The sequence below is a fragment of the Typopeltis vanoorti genome, chromosome 8 (assembly GCF_054136105.1).
Source record: "Typopeltis vanoorti isolate ZY-2024b chromosome 8, IOZ_Tvanoo_1.0, whole genome shotgun sequence".
Taxonomy (NCBI): Eukaryota; Metazoa; Arthropoda; class Arachnida; order Uropygi; family Thelyphonidae; genus Typopeltis; species Typopeltis vanoorti.
Genome location: NC_143556.1, coordinates 118,207,671 through 118,229,438, shown reverse-complemented (window position 1 = coordinate 118,229,438; position 21,768 = coordinate 118,207,671). Strand labels below are relative to the sequence as shown.

Below are 21,768 nucleotides of genomic sequence, written 5' to 3'. Positions count from 1 at the left end.
TAAAATAGTAAATAAATAAATAATAATAAAAAACTTATGCTGAGATTGCTAAGATTCCATTCACATTCTAATACTTTTTATTACAGTATAACAATATACTGTAATAAATTGCAGATAAACTGTAATACATTGCAAATAATTGTTCTAATTTATTATTAATTATTGTTGATAATCTCCTATTGTGCCTAATTTATAAATTAAACTTTATCATAAGTATTTATGTATGTATAGGAAAAAACATAGTATATATAAGGTTTGGTACTATCCGCAGTTTCAGGTATCCACGGGGTCTTGGAACATATCTCCCGCAGATAACAGAGGACTACTGTATTCACTTTTTAACTTAATATGATTTATTATTATGTCTTAGAAAGTCTGCATAATAGGATTCGGACAGAAATGGATTCAAGGAGAGGATTTGTGTGTATAATGGTTAATTTACATCTCCCACAATGAGTCTCTGGACTCCATGGATATGCCATAAAATAATAATCATCATCCTCAATTTCCTCATATGTACCCTCAAGGCGGTGTTCAGGTTACAATGCCAGCACTATATGATTTAAGTTTACATTATTATTAATCTCCTATCAACAATTTTCCTCTAAATCAATCTATTACTTGATAGCAATCCAATATTGTCATATCTAACATTCTATGCTTCTAAGACACTTCTGACTGAATCAATCCACCTAGACCTTGATCTTTCTTCCTCTGGGTCTCTTTCCCATCATCTTGGCATCAAACCTGTTTTGCTAACCTTTCCTTCACCCATTTTATTTAAGTGGCCATACACATTAGACTGAATGCTAACAATGCCAAGTTCCTTTCTAATATCTGCATTTTTTAATATGAATCTGTCATTGAAGTCATCGGCTCACTTTCATTCCCCTAATTTTTCTTAGAACCCTCATATCTATGGTCTCTAGTCTTTTATCAAGTGCTTTATTTCTAACCCAACTCTCAGATCCATAACTTAAAATTAGATCCAGTTTAAAATTTAAAATAACAATAATAATAATTGTTAATTTTGAATCCCACAGCTGTTTCTTGGGATGAGGAGGTATGTTACAGAGGGTTTGGTACAGGGAATTATCTTTAGAATGGCATTAATTCTATGAGACTTTGGGTAAAACATTTTGGTCTGGTAGTTATTTTTACAGCAATTTTAATTAATTAGAAGTCAACATTAACAACTACAATGATATGCATCAAAGAAGAAAACTAAGAATACCAATCATGATTACTTTGCAACCTTACAATTACTAAAATCTAAAACAAATTCTTAAGTTACTTACACCCATTGTATGTTCTGCAGCCAACAGCCAAAGATATAAGAAAGAAAGAAAGAAAAGGAAGAGAGATAATGCCCATAAATTGTCCGTTATTCTTCAGGTTTGGCTGAACAGGATTAAAAACCTGATTTTTCAAGAGGAAAGACCCTGCCATTACCATGTGAGACCAACTAACTCACTTTCAGTTGAAAAGTCTTTGTAAAGATTCTCTACATCCCAGATGAAAGATTTTTGGACCATCTTACCATGAAAATACACAAATGAAGATATAATTTGCTACCATGATGTACAAGTGGAGCATGCGTCAATCTCCAACATGTGACTGTGGTGCTGATCAACAGACCGTCAATCATATTATCCAGGACTGCCCACTGTGGAGTTTTAAGGGCACATTGACGGTCTGTTCCAGGCTACCCCAGACGCAGTCCAATGGATTAGAGACAATCTGAACTTAAATTTGTGATTTTTAGTATCTAGTTTTAGTATATATATTAATTTTTTCTGTTTTTATCTTTCTATTTGCACAAATCCAACCCATATGAAATGTATGTATGTATTAAGTATTTGAAACCATTTCAAAGAACAACATTATCATTTATAAGATGTAAGAGAAATTAATGGTTGGCTGGGCATGGAGGGCATATCAATAGTTGATCAAACAGTATTTAAACTGACAAGAAAAGACCTACAAGAAAACTCCTAGCAAGATGGATGGAAGCGATAATGAAAGACTTAAGACCACTGAATGAGCAACTTATTCCAGATGCAGCCTATGATGAGGATACATAGAAAAATCTGGTAATGGCAACACTAAACTTAAATAGACCATTAAGATTCTAAAGAAGAAAAACAAGTACGCTGGTGTCCAAAAGCTAAGGAGGAACTACATTTTTACCTGTATATGAAAAAATTTTCATGACTACAGCAAAACATAAACATAAATTTACTACCAGCATACTAATAAATTATATTACACAAAAAACGTGTTATAAATTTTGTACAAATTAAACTGCAACATGTTTTTGGAAAAAGTTACAAATTTCCTAAGGACATAAATTAAGAAATTAATGTACAGTGCTTACAGAAAACTATGCAGAGAGATTTCACTATGGAATATGTCCACTCTGAACTGTGATGCAGCTCTAACAACATCATACCATGCTTAGCACCAAGTGATTCAACAGTACTTGAGACAAACTAGCCCACTCTTCTTTGAGAGCAAGGAAAGTCCTTGTTTGTTTACTGGATGGGAATTTTGGACAACAATGCATCTCCCTATTGCATCTCAAACATGTTCTATAGGGTTAAGATCTGGGAAGCTTGCTGGTAACTTGATTCAATTAATATCCTCAATCTCCAGAAGCATCTCCACTGCTCGTGTGCCATATAGTGTGGCACTGTTATCCCTAAAAATTAATTCTTCACCTACAGAACTACAGAATAATCGAACATGATGTTGAAGAACGTCAAGAGCTACAAGTGCTGAAAAAAGGGACTAATATTGTTCACCCCTTTTTCTAGCACTTATGGCTTGGTGCATCCATGAAGCATAATGCCTCTCCACACTATGACCCCCAGCGGTGCCATATCTATCTCTCTCACAATGATAAGGTAGCAGCACTTTCACACCAGATAAAGTGTTGTCTAGAATTAGAGGAATGACTAAAATTACTCATCAGTAAAGAGTACAATAGCCCACTAGTGTCTTATCTAATTTTTATGGAAATACACCACTGAAAATGTACTCTACGATAACCTGTGGATAAAGGGATGCATAATACAGGCGTTTGGGCATATTTACTTGTCACAATGTCTTGCCAGAGTTTCTCAAGATAACTACATACCTATGCTTGAATGGAGCAGACTCACAAGCTGACCAGCCATAGTGCATCATTACATTTTGCTGTTATAACCAAAAATTGTCTTCATGCTCTATGGTCAAGTGAGAGTGACCTCTTAGCAAACATCTGGAACACAATCCATTGATTTTAAATGCTGCCCAGAGCCTGGATGCAACACTATGTAAGATTCCAGACTCTCTGCCAATATCAGGCTTTCTGCATGAAATCATCTAGATGATATCTTTCAGACACTGAAAGACATACAAGTTTGCAACTTTATTAATTCAAAAACAAAATTCACTTAGCACAGCCTTTTGCTGTTTATCCTGTTGAGTGCTACCACATGCCCCTTTGTGTGCGATTCAAAAAGTGGGTACACATTTGAATGTGTACCCACTTTCTACTTGAAACTGTCAGTTATACAAATTGCCACAAGCTGATTTATCTGAATTTACAGCTGTAATTTTTAAAAATAGTGTTTTTCTTTAGGTTTTGAACACCACTGTAGTTTAATATAGCGGGTGAGTTCACTATAACAGTTTTTACTACAGTGAAGGCTGATCATAATAAATATTGAGTTAATTTAATGTACAAAAGTTTTTCAGTATATACCAACAAATGGCTAGAAAACTATAATCTCAACTACAGTAATGTGTGCCAGCTTAGATGGTCAACAGGCAGCACACTCAAATCCTACTGTGATGTGGATGGTGGCAAATCATTAGGTCGTGGATAATTTCTGTCACTGGTTTGTGAAACCACTATCCTATTTATTGAAAGTCTGAAAAAGCTTGAAAGAGTATCAACAGTTTTGTCTCTACAGTGGGGTTTCAGTTCTATTTATCCCTTAGCCCATGCACAGTATACTAAATACATGATGGTATATTTAGAATAATTTTTTATTTAGAATATTTGATGTGACTCCAATCCATAAAAAAATGATGTTTATTGTGGAAAATTTTTAATTAAGTGGTGGTATATTAAGTATACAAGAAATCATTATTTTTCTTCATATTACACACAAGCTTATGCAATCAATAATTTGCAAGAGATCACATAAATGACAACACATCAGTTCCTTTCAGACAATAGCGTTTCTCAATTATGGTAGTGTATGCCAAAGGTAGGCTAACTCCTAAGTTAATTACAAGATATCATTATGTAGAAATTTTGAACTCATAAAAACAAAGTCTTTAGCATTTTTTTAAAAAATCCCCCCCCCTCTCTCTCTATACATACAGTTTCTCACTATGAGACAAAGAATAGTATAAAGAGAATACTGGATCAGTGGAGTGGCCAGCCAGCCAAAACCTGATTATCCATCAGACCATGTATATAGCATGAATTGCTAGTCCAATTCATGGTAGGGCTAATTTTCAATTCTGAACTCAATAAAACATCTGTAAGATGAGCTGGATTACAGAATTCGGAGATAGCCCAGACAGATCCTTGTTCATTAGCATAATTAATTAATACTTTAAAGGTGAGGCAACAAACTGCCAACTTCCATCAGAAATTAGTAGAAAGTCTTGCACATCACATTGTATATTCTTGTAGATAAGCTTTGTATATGTTATTAAAACCAAAGGTAAGAACACAGGTTATTAATTTCTGTCAGAAAAATTTTTTTTCAAGGCATGAAAGAAGGTAACTGACACAAAGAAAAGGAAAAGCTGATCCTTGTTGGAAATCTAAACAGAAGAACAGGAAATGATCAGATATATAAAAATGTTAGGGGAAAATTCGGAGAAAAGTGCAAAGGTAATAATAATCGTAAGTGACTGCTAAATTTCTTTCAGGACATGGACTGGTCATTACTAACATCATGTTCCAACAGAAAGATGTCACAAATTCATGTAAAGAAAAGACACAATAAGAAATTTCTGACTGACAAATGTTACTGTTGGTAGCAATATCTTCACACTGGTTCAGAACAAATTAATATATTGAGGATCTGAAATAGGAAGGGATCACCATTTAGTGTTGAGCAGGTTAAAATTAAACATCATCATACTGAAAAGAAAGGTCAAATACACAAATACTGTTCAACAAAAATTCATACAGTTTGAAAATAGAACCGAACTTTGGAAATTCATGGATATACACTGAAGAAACAGCTATGCCTTGCTTAACGTGGTTTTGCTTAATGCAGGATTGATTAACGTGCCAAAATTAATTGTGACAATCCCTTTATATACGCAGCAAGAGTTTTAATTAACATGCCTTTAAATTTATCAAAATTCCGCCAAATACAACATCATTGCTACAACCCATGGACATGGGCGTCATTGCAACTTTCAAAGCCTGTTTTCTTAAAAAGACATTCTCAAAGGCAGTAGAAACAACAACGAAAAATAATGCAATTAAGCTCCAAGAATTTTGGAAAAATTTTAACATTAAACACGCAGTTGAAAACATTCATGTTTCTTGAGTCTTCTGGCTGCATGAGAGCTGTTTGGAAAAACCTTTTGCAGAATGCGCTAATCACTTAAGTGTATAGTTGAGTTACTGAGTGAGCACTTTGCAAAAGTATATCATCCAGGTGGTGACATTGCAGAAACGAATAAACCAGTAGATTATACGGGAATTGTGGTTAATGAAGTGGAGGTGAGTAGTCTATTGCATAACCTCAATGTCAATACATCTGTGGGATTGGATGGTATACCAGCTTGTGTTGTACGAGAAGCAGCTAAAGAATTGTCAGTACCCTTGACCATTTTGTTTAATTTGAGTCTCGGGTCTGGGTTAGTCCCGAGCGGGTGGAAAGAGGGGAAAATAGTTCCACTGCATAAAGGTGGTTCCAAGACTGCTGTTGTAAATTACAGACCGATTAGCATATCAGGAATCATTGTCAAGGTCTTAGAGAAATTAGTCAAGAAAAGAATACAGGATTGGATAGATGAAAATGGGATATTGTATGGGGGACAACATGGTTTTGTGAAGGGTAGATCATGCCTCAGTAACTTGCTCACGTTTTATAACACAGTGACGGCTGAACTGGATACGGGTAATGGGTTTACAGTGATACTACTGGACCTTGCCAAGGCCTTTGATAGGATACCACATGGAACCCTAATCAGTAAACTGGAGCAGATGGGTATAGATATAGGGTTGGTGAGATGGATAGGGGGGTGGTTGAAGGAGAGATATCAAAGAGTGGTTTATTCAGGAGTGGAGTCTAAAAGACGTCTTGGGACTAGTGGAGTGCCACAGGGCTCTGTTCTTGGACCACTGCTTTTCAATTTGTTCATCAATGATATTGGAAAGGATCTGAGAGGAAGTGTTCACTTGTTTGCTGATGATGCAAAGTTGGGTAGAGCAATTGTGAGTGCAAAGGATGTCAAAATTTTACAGGATGATTTGGATAGTTTGGAGGACTGGGCTAGGAAAAATGGATGTCAATTTAATGTGGCAAAGTGTAAGGTTATGCACTTTGGGGTGAAAAGAATAGCAGCAGTATATCGCATTGGTGGAACCATACTCCAGGAGATTGATGAGGCCAGGGATTTGGGAGTGTTGGTGGATAGGGAGTTGAAGTTTAGGGGGCACATTGCAAAAGTAACTAAAACAGCTCACCAAATCACTTGGCTTCTGAAAAATACTTTAACATGCAGAGACGAACAAGTTGTTGTTCCTCTGTATCGAGCCTTGATAAGACCCCATCTGGATTTCTGTGCCCGGCTATAGGCACCAGGGTTTCTTCGTGATGGGGAGGAAGTGGAGAGGGTCCAGAGACAAGTGACCAAGATGATAGCAGGTCTGTGGAATGAACCTTATGAGAATAGGTTGAAGATTTGTGGGTTGCAGAAATTGGACGATAGGCGAAGGAGGGGTGATATGATTGAGACATTCAAATTACTGAAGGGTTTTTATAAGATTGATCCAGAAGATATTTTTGAAAATATGACTGGTGGTGGGAGGACTAGGAGCCATGCATGGAAGCTGGGCAAGAGCTTGGTTGACAAGGGTGTTAGAGCTAGGTTCTTTACTTGGAGAGTGGTAAATGAGTGGAATAAGCTTCCAGAGTCTGTTGTGGGTGCTACGACCGTGAATGAGTTCAAGGCAAGGTATGATAGATACTGTGTGAATGTTGAATAGTTGTTCTGGACATGATGTTAGGGCCTCCCTCGATGAGTCTGTTGACTCATTGGAGTTTCCCGGAACAATAATAATAATAATAATAATATCAAAATCCTGTGAACAACAATGGTCGAAGAAATCGTTGTAATTGGTGAAGACCTTGGTTTTGATGGTGTTGATGCAGAAGATGTTAAAGAATTATTGGATTCAAATTCAAAACATTTCAGTGACAACAATCTTCTTGAAATTGAAAAACAACACACATATGAAGACAACGAACAAATGGAATATGAAGATGAGGGTTCAAAGGAGATAACAATCAAAAAACTGGATGGAATATTTCACAGTTTAGAATCACTTAAGCATCAAGTAATGGATATGGATCGAAGAATGCTTGTTTGCCGAGGGGTCTAGAGAATCATTTTGCTTGTTATCGTAAAATTTATGCTAATAGGAAAAAAACAAACTGTTCAAACGACTTTTGATAACTTTTTTAGATAAAAAATTGCAGTAACTAATGTAGGTACAAGCATTTATTAAACATTTACTTTGCAGTCATTTTTTATCTTTCCTAAAAGAGTACTATATAAAAAGAATTATTAATACAGTAATCGATCATGGACGAATTGTAATTTTTACCATTGATTATTATATTTGATTAACGCGATTTTTGAAATACGTGGTAACATCGAGGGATTAATTAATCATATTAATCAAAGGATACCCGTATTGATTAATTCAGCCAGAAACATGTACGAGGTAGTCTGAAAATACAGAAAAATCAGAACTGCATGGAACTTAGAAAGATAAACAGGAAGTCAAGGAAAAGAAGAAAGCATACTGAAAGTTTCTTACAAATAATTCATCATGTGCTCTGAGAGAATACAGAGAAAAAGATAAGAAAGCAAAGTATGACATAAAACTAGCCAAACAAAAGTCATGGGAGAACTGATAAAAACATAGAAAACAAATATCAGGAAGGTGGCAAAATATTCTGGAGACAATTGTAAAAGATTAGAAATGGCAGAAAATGTACTGTAAAAGAATTCAAAGATAAAAAGGTGACATGAAAACTAAATAAAGATATTCTAGACATCTGGAGTAAATACTCTAGAAAGATTGCCATCAAACATTTGAAATGTGGAAAGGCAGCAAAAGATGATATTTTATATCTCCAATACCTCACCACCAGAAATGTGGTGAGGTATGGAGATATAAAAGTTTTACAGTGGCTACACTGCATAATTCATATGGCCTGGGGAGATAATTAAATTCCAGCTGATTAGAGTAGAGCTCTCATAGAAATGAATGAGAATTATAGAGGAATCTTCCTACTGAGTGTTCCTGATAAGATTATACAAGAATGCTTGAGAAAAAGCTAAGAAAAATTGTGGAAGATAAACTTATAAGGTGGGTTCAAGCAAAACAGAGGTGTCAGGATCAGGTTTTCACTTTAAGACAAATAATTGAGAAATCATGAGAATATAACTGATATCTGTATTCAAGTTTTGTAGATCTAGAAGAGGCATACAATTAAGTGTGAAGAGGAAAGTTGCTCAAAATGCTACAATTATATGATGCAAATGGGACATTATATCGAGCCTCTGTAGCTACGTCGGTATAGACAAAGCCCTTTGGTTGGAAAGAACTGGGTTTGATTCTGCCCGTGACATGAGGAATCTGGTCTCTTTCGACTAAAGGTGAGTTAGCTGGTCTCATACAGAAGTAGAGAGTTTTTCTTCACCCAGAAACTCAGGTTTTTTTTGTCCATCAGAACAGGCAAACTGGCCCTGTGAACACACATGGATTTAGAGCCATAAATATTTACAATAATATGTGGAAGAGATAGGGTGCTCATCACATGTCGTTATGCCTGTAGTCAACCATGAGTAACATCACGGTAGCCAACCTCCTGGATAAGAGATGACACACGAATGGGAATGGGAACATTATATTGAGCCATATAACGCAACTAATTAATCGTTATAATGTTCAATTAGTTTAATTGAACATTATAACGCAACTAATTAATCCATCAATTAATTAAGCAAAATCACATTAAGCAAATGCAATAAACAATAGGAATAATTATAATTCATCCACCAGATTGCATAATTTTTGGAAAAAAAATTACAGTATAAGCTATATTAGAGGATAAAGTCATCAGAACAGTTAAGCGAGAATGATCTCCTTCAAAGTCCGCCAAAATTTTGATGAAAACCAAATGATTACATTTTTATTTAATGTCTAAACATTTGAATGAGCTACTTATTTTACAAAAAAATTAATAAAGATGTTTGAATCGTGCTAGACTTTTTCATCTTATCATGCATTTTGCGATAGCTGGCAATCGCTTTATCAAAATTTCAGCAGACTTTGAAGCTTCATTCCATATCAGGATCAGCATCAAACAGAATTTCCTTAGCATACTCAATGTGACTAAAAACTAACTCAAGTTCTTTTCCAGTTAGCTTTTTAGTAGTAACATTCTCTTGTTGTTCGCACTCCTTATCTTCTTCTTCTTCATATGCACGCTGTTCTTCTAGTTGAAGGAGATCCTCGCTTAACTGTTCTGAATGGAAATTGAGCAAGTTTCTCGCATCTTCATTATCCAGTTCATTAAATCCAAGTTCTTTTCCAGTTGTGCTGATTTTTTCAATAATGTTAAATCTTGGATTCTGAGCATGATAAACTAACATAGACTTGAGTTTTAAAGTCGCCTTCTGTACTGCCTCCTAATAAAAGCATAAGATGATCTTTAGATATTTTGTATCCTGGTTGAGATACTTCAGTTTTAGTTAGGAAAGTTTTTGTTGGCATACGATTCCAAAAGGGACCAGTTTTGTCGATGTTGAATATTTGCCGATTGTCATAATCAATCTCCTGGATTATCCTTTGCAATTCAGGAAACTTGGCCGCAGAATCTTTATCAGAATTAGCAGATTCCCCAGTTATTCTTACATTATGCAGTCCAGTTTGATTTTTAAAATGGTCAAACCATCCTAAGCTCGCAGTAAAGCTTTCACATTGCTCTTGAAATTTGGTCTCTTTCAAAGAGGTAAAAATAAAGTTTGCCTGAATATTCCCTGTAGTAAGAGGTATTATTTTTTGGTTATAATTCTCAATCCAGAGTTATACAAGACGCTCCATCTTGATCTTTAAATGGCTTCTATTTCGGGTGATCTGCATTCTAAAAGAAGCAGAAACAAGGAAAAGAAGCAACTTTTCCTTGTTTCTTTGCTCTTATTTAATATAGTCCAAACTGTAGACTAGTAGATCCCAGGTCTGCACAATCATTGTTACTAGCACTACTTTCATGTCTCTTAATGACTTCCAGCTTTTCTGTTTGCTCCAGATTGGCAACAAAAAATTTCGCTGCTGTTGCTTCTTTTCCTTGTTTCAAAGAAACAAGGAAAAGAAGCAACTTTTCCTTGTTTCTTTGCTCTTATTTAATATAGTCCAAACTGTAGACTAGCTGTATCCCAGGTCTTGCACAATCATTGTATTACTAGCACTACTTTCATGTCTCTTAATGACTTCCAGCTTTTCTGTTTGCTCCAGATTGGCAACAAAAAATTTCGCATAACATAAAAAAATGACATTAACTAATTAATCACTCACTTAACGTGAGAAATAGCATCATTTCACTCAATCACACTAACTGATTACTGAGCATATCGAATTCACTTTAAACAAGGTTTTCCTGTATATTTTATCTATATTTGAGTCAGCAGCTAAAATTGGAGGAGGTACAGGTAGATGGTTTGATGTTAAATCAAGTATGAGACAAAGGTGCACATTGTTACTCCGATGTTACTCATCTATATGAATTGCATTATGAAGGAAAATGGCATTAGGCCTAATAGCATAATTGGAATTACAGTAGTATCTCGCTAATCCGAACCTCTTTAGTCCAAACCCTCCAGTAATCCGAACTGTGGTTTGAAAGAAAAAAAAGTTTTATTTATTACGTATTATTATTTTGTGTGCTATTATTTTTATTTAATAATTATTATTTTAACAGTACAGTATATTTTTTTTTTCATACTGTCGATTGTATGGTTGCACTGCAGGCCTATTTTGATTTATTGTGTGTTCAGGTTTGCATTTTTATACTGTACAGCAGTACGTACTCTCTTGTCGGCATGAATCACTGCTGTCGAGCGTCATGGAAAAAACTGTGGCCTTCTAGAATTTACGAAGATAACTGCAGTGATACACAAAAAGCGGATATTCAAAACAGGCATACTTTGGTTAAAAATATAAATCCGAATGTTGAAATTTCACAAACAGATGTTACGGAATGGATTACAGGTGGAACCGAAAGTGAATTCGAAATCAAATCAGATGCTTAAATTATAAATATGACGCTACAGAATGAATTAGCAGACGATGATGACAATAAAGAATTCGAAGAAAAAAAAGCAAAACACGAAGAAGCAGTTGGCAGTTTTAATATGTGTATAGAATGGGCTAATCAGAATGATAGGCCATTCCACAAAATTTTATTGCTAATGCAGCTCCTAGAAGAAGCATTCGAAAAAAGGTTAGCTTCCAAGAAGCAAAAGAAAATAAGTGACTTTTTTAAAAAGAAATAAAAAAAAAAACTTTTTTGTGTGTGTTGTGTACAAGAAAGTGGTATTTTTTTTTACGCAAATTAAGGTATGTACTGAACTATGCAATTTTATTAAATCAGAATCCTCAACAATACAGGTGAATACAAACTAAATATTTTACAAAAATAAACTTGCGTTCTATATTATTTTTTTAAGTTTTATATTACAGTACAGTAGCATTTTTTCTATCAGTTAATTCATTTATTTACAGAATTAAATTGATGTACCATTAGAATCTGATTATTTTTGTCTTAAACGCTAGTTATTGTTGCCTCTTGGGGGAAAATTCGCTAATCCGAACTTTTCACTAATCTGAACGAGTGCAGTTTTTATTACTTCGGATTAACGAGATACCACTGTATTCAACTCAGCTCTTCCTTGTGCAAATAATATTATAAATGAATAACTGAATGGATGAATACATAAATGAATGATTAGAATAGAGCATTCATAGAAATGAATGAGAATTACAGAGGAATCTTACTACAGCGTGTTCTGATGAATGAATGAATACTTGAATAAATTAAGCACAACAAAACTTACCTGCTTTCATAATTAATTAAATGGTATGAAAATCAGCAAAAAAACTGTATCTATAAGTAACTTATAGAACAAGGAAATGTTTCAGCTATTTAGGCACACTTTTTAGTGAAGATATCACATTAAAATGGAATAGATAGCAAAGTTTGCAAAGCTGGTAGGGTAGGAAGTCAAGTGGCTAAATTTATATTGAACAAGAGAGAAATAAGTTAAAACATTAAACTAGCTGTATACAAGATAGCATTCAAACCAATTTTAACTTATAGATGTGAGAGCTAGGTCAGAAATACAACACTTGATGAGATTTGAACCTATAGAGCGAATCATGTTAGAAACAATGATATTAGGTAAGAATTTGACTCTGCTCAACCCACTATTGAATGAAGTAGCTACTAGCATTCAGGAGTGGATTGAGCAGAGTTAAGCAATGAGAATATATCTGCAGATAGATAAAAAGCATTCCTCCTAGGAAATGCCCTACCTGTAACACGAACATCACAGTCAGTACCATCAACAGGGTGTAGCATAGAGGCAGCCTGCCTCATGGCGCAGCTTTATAAGAGTGCTCGTTCAACCATATTGCAGTAGGCGTTACACTAACAATTCCTGTTAGCGTAGAATTGTTAGCATAGCAAGTGTGGAAAGAAGTTTTTCCAAGCTTAAACTGATTAAAAATTATTTGCAAACAGCAATAACCCAAGAAAGATTGGTTGGTCTAGCCGCTATATCAATAGAAGCGCACATAGATTATAATTTAAATTTAGAAGAGCTTATAAACAGTTTTAGTGTGATATCTCCATAGAGCAAACATTTAATTAATATTATTATGTAATTGTTTTGCATTAATGTTCTCTTGTAATAAAAACAAAATAGCAATTGGAGATTTTTCTTATATTTTTGTCTTATAATCCATCTGGGGAGATATTTAATTGTTTGCCTCAGGGTGCGATCTAATCTGGTGATGGCCCTGATCACAGTAGAAGAGTATATAGCATGACATCATTCTACAGGATGAATGTTCAATGATCCATGTTGTAGATCATATGTGTTCTGGTCCATGCCATCTGACAATGTGTTGAATGCACATTTAAGATGGCATATTCACTATTGTTAAAAAACGCTTGTGGGTTGCATCTCTTCCATACAAATTCGTTGCATTCTACATATTAGGGAAACATTTGTGCAAATTTACTATAGCTGTTTTGCTTCTACACACAGGTCATTTCTAGGGTCTAGTGACAAGAAGGCTGATCAGATGAGTAACTGACCAGCATTCTCAAAGAGCGCTGACTTCTATCAATGAGTATTAGACTTAACTGGCCTAAAAGGTTGAGCACCAGTTTTCAGGTGATCTGGGGAAAGAAAAAAAAACTTAATAGCTAGGCAAAAGTACTCAGACATATTTCCCAAACAGTAGTGTAGCAAAGCTTTCAACATCCTTGGCAATTTCACAGCTAAGTGCCTTTTACAGTGTGACTTTATTTCAATGCCAGTTATTTATACCAGTTATTTCAATAACTGGTAAAATATCCTGCCACTGGCACCCTTCTGACAGAAACCCTCCCTTGGCAACTGCTGCAATGCCAAAGTGTTCCTATGCCTCTGTTCCTAAATGCAATCTGATTATCATTTCCTCTCTGAAACACTGTGAACTATTTCTACCCAAGTTATACTTGATAAGAAATAAAATAAGGCACAACAAAACTTGACAAGAAGAGAGCATATGGCTTTTGTATGATGCAGTGAAAAAGTGTCAAACAAGAGTCTTCTTTAAACAAAATATATCAGTGTATTTTTTGCTCTGTCCTGCAATATAAATATCCACTATAATGCAAAGAACAATCTCAAGGGAATATATATGTTGTCTTGCAATGAAAAACTGTGAAACATAAATTTGGAGAAGAGCAAGTTGACTAAATCTGTGTTGTTAGGATCGGATTTACACTATAAGCTGAATAGCTCAAAATCATGGGGATCTTATTTCAGTTTTGTAGAGCTGGAAAGAAGACTCTTGTTTGACAGTTTTCATTGCATCATACAAAAGTCATATGCTCTCCTCTTGTCAAGTTTTGTTACCTTATTTTATTTCTTATCTAGGCCCAAAGATTTTGAAGACAGAAGTAGAAATGGCCATAAAGATCTAAAGTGTGGAAAGGCAGAAGGAATAAATGAAATACCTGCAGAATTCCTGAAACAACTTCAGAAGAAAGGAACTGAAGAAATAACCAAAATAATAATTTTAATTTATAACAAAGAAGAATTACCAAAAGATTTTATGACCTTATTATTTATACCTATACCAAAGAAAAGTAATGCAGTAACTGCAAGGATTTCAGAACAATAAGCTTCATTTCCCATACATCAAAAATACTTATGAGAACCTTAACACGAAGAATTGGATCTAAGGTGGAAGAATTTCTTGGAGAAGATCAGTTTGGTTTCAGGAAGGGTAGGGGAACAAGAGATGCGACTGAACTGTTAAGAATAGTAAGTAAGTGAATAAAAAAGTTAATATCTGTTATATAGATTTTGAAAAAGCTTTTGACTTTGTAAATTGGGATAAGATGGTAGAAGTAATGGAAAAGATTGATATAGATTAGAAAGACAATTATTTCACTATATATGGGACAAACTGCCATGGTGATACAACAGAACCAGGTATCATTAGACAAGGAGTAAGACAAGGCTGTTGTCTGTCACCAATTTTGTTTAACATGTATTCCGAAGCAATGTTAAAAGAAGCACTAGAGAATTCAGAAGAAGGAAAGGTAGACAGATATTTGCAATATGATACACAGGTGACAAGGCATTATTATCAAATACTGAAACAGGACTACAACATCTGTTGAACAGATTACTGGAGTCCTTTATGAATTATGGAATGAAAATTAACATCAGAAAAACAAAGGTAATGAAAATAGACCGTTCATAGAATCAGCCTCAGCCCTAAAAAACGTGCCAAACCTCAACAAATTTGGATGCATGAGACTGCCCCAAATTTGGGAAACGTACATCATAAGAACATTAGCCCAGCGGCCAAGAATACCTAATATAGCCCGCAAGGGGGCATCGGGACTTTAGGAAAAACAGTAGTCTCTCTCTTCGACCTCATTTGCTGTTTTAGTGCCTGCATGCACTTGTCTTAATCTTAAGTTCCCATGAAGATGGCAACGTGACGTTGCCGAAATATAGGAAGTATATATTAAAGTTTATTTTAATTTATATTCCAGTTTACATTGTGAATTCCTTAAGTAATTTAATAATCAAGTATATAATACATATACAAAAATATGTGTTAATCGAGTGTTTATGTTATCGGTAAGGCTTCTGGATCAACAGTAGGCTATTAGTAATTAAGTTTTTGGAGAGTCAAAAGTCATATGTGGATTTTTGAACAACACAAGGGGGGGGTCATCGTCCCTAACCCCTACATTATTCAAGGATCAACTGTACTTATCTGGTTGAAATTCAAAGTGTCATCAGTGGACCCAGAAATGATACCGAGGTTGGAGTAATGCAGAATTCATATATATCCACAATATAAATAGTGAAAAGGTGTAGCATGTTATTATTAAAATACTCTAGATTAGAGCAAGTTGCAGAAGATTTTACATGCAGTTAGATATTAAACTAAAAATGAAATTATATTCTTGTTTAATCCTTTATCCAAGTGTAAGCAAGTGAAGTTTAACCTCAATAAAGGTCGAAATCAGTCAGGGTAGTGGCTTCAGATAATAATGCACAACATTATAGACATCCAAAAGGATGTATGCTTTTGCATTATGGGTTATTTGTTTTAATATCCCATAATGCAAAAGCACAGATCCTTTCGGATGTCTATAATGCAGACGACGTAATTCTGATTATTATCTGAAGCCACTACCCTGACTGATTTCGACCTTTATTGGGTTAAACTTCACTTGCTTACACTTGGATAAAGGATTAAACAAGAATATAATTTCTTGGCATTTTTAATTTTAATCATTAGCTTTATACAAGTAGCATACCCATTAAGAAATTTAGTATGAAACTTGTTTGCTTACACTTGGATTAAACAGGAATATAATTTCCTGGCATTTTTAATTTATAACCAAGTGAAAAAAAAACTTTCTACAAATTTCTCTAATCCAGAGTATTTTAATAATAAGGTGTTACATCTTTTCATTACTTGTATATAAAGATATATATGATTTCTGTGTTACTTCGACATTATCATCACTTCTAGGTGTGGCTCCCACTGATGACAGCTCCATAAAGGTTGAATATGATGTAGTAGGCACTTCAAACAAATATTGATTCCATATACATATTTTTTGATATTTTAGAAAAACTCAGCAAGATCAGTGGATTATCTGCTAATGCAGAGAAGAAAAAATTCAAGTTTTTTGGTATGTGGGATCTTGAAAGCATTCCTTTTGAAGTAACCCCTATACTAGGAATTCCTTTCTCCACTTACCTAATATTACCAGTTCAAGAAATTATATACAAAAACATTGAAACCTTAGAAGACTTGAAAATTGGGCTACTTTCCTTTTCTTCTAAATCGATAGTACTTAAAACTAAAATATCTTTCCTGCTCAGTTGTACATAATAAATATTACAAACATTACAGAAGCTGAAGAAATATGTGGTATGTGGGATCTTGAAAGCATTCCTTTTGAAGTAACCCCTATACTAGGAATTCCTTTCTCCACTTACCTAATATTACCAGTTCAAGAAATTATATACAAAAACATTGAAACCTTAGAAGACTTGAAAATTGGGCTACTTTCCTTTTCTTCTAAATCGATAGTACTTAAAACTAAAATATCTTTCCTGCTCAGTTGTACATAATAAATATTACAAACATTACAGAAGCTGAAGAAAAGTAATTATATAGTAAACTTCTTGTGTAGAGGCTTAAGTGCTGTGAGGACATTATGTTGGAGGTTTAATGGATTTTTTACAACACTCAAAAGGAATTAAAATAGAATTTAATACTTCCTATATTTCGTCCTAGTCACTAGGACATCTGCAGGGATTACAATTAATGTAACATGCACACACAAATCTTACAATACTAAGCCCAACCAAGTGGGTGACACTAAAGTCCTATCCAGGTGGAGCGCCCTCTAAGGGCGGTAGTAGGTGGCCTGGAATGTAAGGTGGGACCTCTGGTGATGAGTGTTTCCCAAATCTTCGGAAGCTTAATGCAACCATATTTATTAAGATTTGGTTGGTTTCTGAGAGCTGCTGCTGCTTCTAAGAAAAGTCTCTCTTTCTTGAATTTGCTGTGGTGGAGCATGGTGGTTTTCTTCCATGATACTCTGTGGGTGGTGTCCAAAACATGGTCAGCCAAGCCTGAATGGCCATAGTTGTGTTTAACGATGTACGACTTGTGTTCCTCCAGGCAGATAGATGCTGATGTGCCTGTCTGTCCAAAGTACGCAAGCTTACAGGAACAGGGTACTTTGTAAACTCCAAGCAGTGAGAGAGGAGGGAGCTGATCTTTCGTAGAACGGATAAGGGTAGCAAGTTTGCGGTAGGGCTTATATGCTGTGTGTAGGTTATACTTTTTTAATATCTTGGCTATTTTTTCCGAAGTACCATGGATGTAGGGTATGGTGATGGCATTTTTAAAATCTTGTTGACGAGAGGGACGGGGAATGGGGGAGGAATTGATTATTTTTTTGATACTGTGTTTGCTGTAGCCATTGCAGAGGAAAGTTCTGTGTATGTGGTTAAGCTCAGTAGTGAGGGCAGTTCCACTGGAACAAAGATTGTGGGCTCTCTTGGTAAGAGTTTTAATGATGCCATATTGTTGCGAGGGGTGGTGGTGGGAGAGTTTGTGAATGTATCTGCCTGTGTGTGTGGGTTTTCTGTATACAGTGAAGGCAAGTGTATCATTAGGCAGGCGTGTGACTAAGGTGTCTAGGAAGGGTAAACAATTGTTCTTTTCCTTTTCCATAGTAAACTGGATTCTTGGATGTAGGCTATTGAGATGACTGAGGAAGGAGTCTAACGTGTCTGGGCCATGAGAGGCCAAATAGAGAACACATCATCTACATATCTTAGCCAGATAGAAGGTTTGAGTGGGGCTGAGTCTATGGCTCGTTTTTCAAAATCTTCCATATAGAAATTGGCAAGGGGGGGTGAGAGGGGAGAACCCATGGCGGTTCCCTCTATCTGCTTGTAGATTTTGTTCTTCCAAGAGAAATACCCAGAGTTGATGGCAAAGGAAAAGAGATCTAAGATGTCAGAGGGAAAAACATTTTCTAAGAGAGATAAAGTGTCAGTAGGGAATATTGGTAAACAAAGAGGAGATATCAAAGCTTACTAATATGTCTGTATTATTCAAGGTTAAATTTTCTGTGAGGGCTTTAAAGTGGGTCGAGTTTTTTATATAGGAAGTGGAATTTCTGTTGGGGGGGGGGGGACATAAAGTTGGCCAGCTGTTTAGACAGTCTCTAACAAGGTGCATTGGTGGCATCTACTATAGGTCTGAGTGGGGAATTGGGTTTGTGGATTTTTGGTAAACCGTATATTCGGGGGGGGGATGGGAGCGGAAAGGTTTAAGTTTTTTCGTGACGTCAGGGGGCCAGGAGGTTACTTTTTTAAGTAAGATTTTTAATTTCTTAACTTGTGTTTTTGTGGGGTCGTGTTCTAGCGGGATGTAGGTAGCGCGATCGCGGAGGATAATGGTCATTTTACGCTTGTATTCGCTGGTATTAAGAACGACTGTGGCATTACCCTTATCCGCTCTGGTGATGACGATACTTTTTTCTTTGCGTAGTTTCAGGAGATGTTGGGCTTAGTATTGTAAGTTTTTGTGTGCATGTTACATTAATTGTTTTTGTAATCCCGGTAGATGTCCTAGTGACTAGGACGAAATATAGGAAGCATTAAATTCTATTTTAATTCTTTTTGAGTGTTGTAAAAAATCCATTAAACCTCCAACATAATATATAGTAAACTGGTGCAATTTTTTTGGTTTCAGCCAATATCAAAAAGTTAAAAAGGAATTTCTTCAATCATCAAATTAGCATGGAAGTTTTTGGCTTCCAGTTTTAAAATACTGCTACTTAAGCAATACAGCTTCAAAATTCTATAAAATGTTGCAGACCAATTGCACAAGTGCAGACCTCCGGTACTACCTGGGTTTTCATCTTCCCCTGTATGAAGTAAATAATAATATAGTTCCAAAAGCTGAGATTGTTCCTGAATACTACTACATTCTGTACTTAACTCTAAGATTGGTACAACATTCCAGCATTGACATTCTTTCCATTAATAAAAGAAAAATTTGGTATAAACAAATCTTTAACCTCTTTTGCCATGAACTTCCACAACTGGACAGTGAAAACAACTTTAGTTCATAACTTACTGAAGTTCCAAAGATTCCCTCATGCAGTATCTTGCTTGAAGAATTCCATATAGTTCTAAAATAATATCAGTCCTCTATACTGAATTGACTGTGCTGTCTCACAAAGCTTATCTACACTACGATGTTATTTCCCTCAATCTTAATTTCCTGCACTTGCCCTTTTGTTCCTACCGCACATATAGCAGATTCTAAATATAGTTATTGCCGGCTACAGGATTGCGGTGTATTCAATTTCTCACACTCTTCAGTCTGACAATTTATTTTATTTTATGACTGCAAAAGTCAGACTGAATAATAGAGAGTGAGGAATTAAAGAAATGGATTAAAGGCAATATCTAGTCAAATTTCTCTTAACCATATAGCAAGTTGTGGCAATATCTAATTAACACACAGGTTCATAATTTTTTCGAGACAGTACATTGGCAACAATCAAATCAAATTGTTGTTCAACAAAACATTTATTCTAACTAGAAAATTGTAATTACAAACTAGACAAGTAATGGGGAATAACTGTTTCTCCTAACATAGCAAACTTCAGAAAATACAAATATAACATATGCATTTCTGCCTACATGCCACTCTAATACACTACTCAGTATTTCACAAATTTAGCAAAGACTCTTGCTTGGTAAATGCATACAATTATACATATCTACAATCTATGAACATTGATATGATGTGCTTACTCACAGTTTTTTCTTTATAAACAGTCCTTTACTACGAACAAAGTTTCTATCGGGACATCTCATATCTTTGTCTTGATCTGGATACTTCTTTAACTACATTTCTGTATGCTATATAACGTCGCAGTTGTCCTGGCCTGAGTAGCAAACAATATCCTTCCTTCTTTCCTTTTTTTTTCTTCCACAGCTGGCGGCTGCCTGTTGTTTACACCAGTAAGTAACTGGAAAGACTATGATTTCGCCTTTGATGTTTATCCATTGGATCCTGGTCAATCGTACTTGAGATCGCAGGAAGTGTGGCCTGCTATATGGAAGGATACATCAGTGGATGTGCCTTGGGAAATGCCCGGAGAACTTTAGTGAGACTGACCGTTGACAAAACTCCAATGATAAACCATGAGTGTACTCTCAGGGTCAAGAGGTATGAGCTACCAAACTTCCAGCCAAGAACTCGTAATCATCTCCTCTTTTTTTCTTTTCTTCAACCCCTTAAAAGTCCTCTTTGTTATGAAGTGTTCGCAATCACCTTCCAGAACGATGCCATCACTCGAGTTCTCTTTTGCCGAAAGTCTTTGTTTTAGGTGCCTAAATGTTTGCAAGTTGTTGTGAACCTTTCCTTTTCAATGTGCTTATCTTATTTCTTCCTTAAACTAGAAAGCTTAATATCCTCTATTTTATTTATTTTTTGCTGACTCACCATAAACTCTTTCCTCTGTTTTCAAACACTATAGTTACACAGGTAATATCGAATACATTACACAGAGTAGTTAATTTATATTCAATAAAAAAACAATACATCGTATTTTCTATATTATGATTTGACACCCTTGTAAAACTGAGCTCGATAAGTTAACTAAATTAACTTATCGTGTGAGATTTTACATGGTCACCTTCCAGGCAATACCATCAACTGGAGGTGCTTTAATAAGGGAGATACAATCTGTGGCATCTGTTACCAATTGGGAACAGTAGAACATGCAATCTATAGCTGCCCACTTTTTCTGCATATTTGAACAGATTACATAATGTGTTGGGAATTCCATTACTTACAATAGAACAGGTTCTTTTTTTGTAGTACCCACCAGTTGTCAGCAATGGGAAGAGAATTTTGATTTTTATAATTAATGAATTAAAATACCATTTATGGGAGTCCCCTATACTAACTACCCTAGGCCTATGATGAACACCCTTTTACTTTTTCACCTCCATAAAGGCCAGGTTGGTGGCCATTCCCATAAATGCAGAGCATTACACACAGCCAAAAGAATGTGTGCTTTGCATTATGAGATACTAAGAAAAATAATGATAAGTCATTAACATCTACATACAAGTAGCCTAGTCGTGAAGAAA

General features: G+C 35.3%; 1 protein-coding gene across 1 annotated transcript in view; it reads right to left on the bottom strand.

Moving 5' to 3' along the window:
* LOC150104308 (PRKC apoptosis WT1 regulator protein-like) overlaps positions 1-21,768 on the bottom strand; it is a 134,119-nt gene that overhangs the window by 63,686 nt on the left and 48,665 nt on the right. The window lies entirely within an intron of this gene.